This window comes from Apodemus sylvaticus, chromosome 14 (assembly GCF_947179515.1).
Source record: "Apodemus sylvaticus chromosome 14, mApoSyl1.1, whole genome shotgun sequence".
Lineage (NCBI taxonomy): Eukaryota > Metazoa > Chordata > Mammalia > Rodentia > Muridae > Apodemus > Apodemus sylvaticus.
In genome coordinates, this window is record NC_067485.1 from 16592364 (window position 1) to 16595190 (window position 2827).

Here is a 2827-nt window from a genome sequence, read left to right on the forward strand (position 1 = left end):
ACCAATAAAAGACCTAACCTTAAATTGACTATTGAAGGAAAGAGTTTTGAAGGATTAATAGATACGGGAGCTGATGTTACTATTATTAAAGGACAGGATTGGCCGTGTAGCTGGCCACTGACGGAGACTCTTACGCATCTCCAAGGCATCGGATATGCAAATAATCCCAAACAGAGCTCGAGACTTCTAACTTGGAAAGATACAGAGGGAAATTCAGGGAAAATTCGGCCTTTTGTTATGCAAAACTTGCCTACTACCCTTTGGGGTAGAGACCTCCTATCACAGATGAATTTAATTATGTGTAGTCCAAATGAAATCGCCTCTAAGCAAAAGACAGAACCGGAATCCTTACCTGCTCAGGGGCTTGGGAATGAAGAGCAAGGCACTAGAAAGTTAAAAAACCCCCAGCCAAACCCTAACTCTAGAAGTCTGGGGCATTTTCAGTAATGGCCACTATCTTGCCTTCATCCCACACTGATAAAATTCAATGGCTTAGTGATAATCCTGTGTGGGTTGATCAGTGGTCTTTATCTAAGGAGAAATTGGAAGCCGCCTCTTTGCTAGTGCAGGAACAATTGAAGGCGGGACATTTAATAGAGTCATTATCTCCATGGAACACGCCAATATTTGTCATTAAAAAAAAATCTGGCAAATGGAGATTGTTACAGGATTTAAGAAAAGTTAATGAAACAATGTTGCCCATGGGAACCTTATAAGCTGGTCTTCCATCCCCCGTGGCTATCCCGAAAGGGTTTCATAAAATAGTCATAGATTTAAAAGATTGTTTCTTTACTATTCCATTGCACCCTGAGGATTGCAAAAGGTTCGCGTTCAGCATTCCTTCTATTAACTTTACAGAGCCTATGAAGAGATATCAGTGGACAGTACTTCCTCAGGGCATGGCTAATAGTCCGGCTTTATGCCAGAAATTTGTAGCACAGGCTATTCAGCCTGTGAGACAGAAATGGCCAGATATTTACTTTATCCATTTCACAGATGATTTTCTAATTGCAGGAAAAAATCCTCAGACCTTGTTTTTATGTTTTAAAGATTTACAGCAGGCTTTGGTCGCTAAAGGATTGCAAATAGCACCAGAAAAAGTTCAGACCCAGGAGCCGTATAATTATCTGGGTTTTAAACTTACAGACCAGGCAGTTTTTTCCCAGAAGATAATTATCCGCAGGGACAATCTGAAAACTTTAAATGATTTTCAGAAGTTATTGGGTGACATTAACTGGCTTCGGCCGTATTTAAAGCTTACAACAGGGGAATTGCAACCTTTATTTGATATTCTTAAAGGGGATGCTGATCCGACATCTCCTAGGTTATTAACTTCAGAAGGACTTTTGGCTTTACAGACAGTGGAGAAAGCTATTGAAAATCAATTTGTTAGCTATATAGATTATTCTTTACCTTTGCATCTGCTAATTTTTAATACTACTCACTCGCCTACACGTTTATTATGGCAAAAGGCTCCTCTGATGTGGATTCATTTGAGGGTGTCTTCAAGGCGTAATATTTTGCCATATTTTGAGGCGGTGGCCCAAGTAATTATGCTTGGTAGAAAGCAGGCACTAACTTATTTTGGCAAAGAACCAGATGTTATTATACAACCTTACAGTGTAAATCAGGATGAATGGCTAAAACAGCATAGCACGGACTGGTTGCTAGCTCAAATAGGCTTTGAAGGGTGTATAGATAATCATTATCCTCAAGACAAATTGATAAAGTTTTTAAATATGCATGAGGTTGTATTTCCTAAAATGACATCTCTACAGCCGTTGCATAATGCCCTCTTAATTTTCACAGACGGCTCGTCCAAAGGAAAAGCCGGATATCGTATTAAGAATCAGCAGGTGGTCGTAGAGACCCCTGGGCTGTCTGCTCAGTTATCAGAGCTGACAGCGGTGTTGTGTGTCTTTCAATCTGTAAATAGTACGTTTAAATCTTTTTACTGACAGTGCCTATGTTGCATTTTCTATACCACAATTAGAAACCTGTGGCACGTTTAATTTTAATACGCCAGCTGGATCCTTGTTTTCACAATTGCAAGGTATCATTCTTGCTAGGAAAAATCCTTTTTATATCGGTCACATCAGAGCCCACTCAGGCCTTCCTGGACCTCTGGCTCAGGGTAATGAGTGCATTGACAAAGCGCTTATAGGACAAGCTTTGGCACTCACACCCATAGAATTGGCAAAACGTGATCATGATAAATTTCATCTTTCTAGTCATATATTGAGACTCCGTCATAAGATCACAAAGGAGCAAGCTAGAATGATTGCTAAACAATGCCCTAATTGTCTCACTTTAGCACCAGTGCCCCACTTAGGGGTTAATCCACGTGGTCTTATGCCCAATCAAATTTGGCAAATGGATGTAACTCACTATGCAGAATTTGGGAAATTAAAATTTATACATGTTTGCATTGATACGTGCTCGGGACTCATTTTTGCCTCCCTGCATACGGGAGAAGCCTCTAAAAATGTAATTGATCATTGTTTACAAGCCTTTAATACCATGGGATTACCCAAAGTCATTAAGACAGACAATGGACCAGCCTACACTAGTAAGAACTTTATCTCATTTTGCAAGGAATTTAATATAAAACTTAAAACTGGAATTCCTTATAATCCAATGGGGCAAGGAATCGTGGAGCGTTCTCATCGCACCCTTAAAAACTGGCTTCTTAAAACTAAGAAGGGGAATCTATATCCTCCTAGGTCCCCTAAATCACATCTTGCCTTTATTTTATTTGTTTTAAATTTTCTCCAAATGGATGCTAAAGGTCAGTCTGCAGCAGACCGACACTGGCACCCAGCAGCTT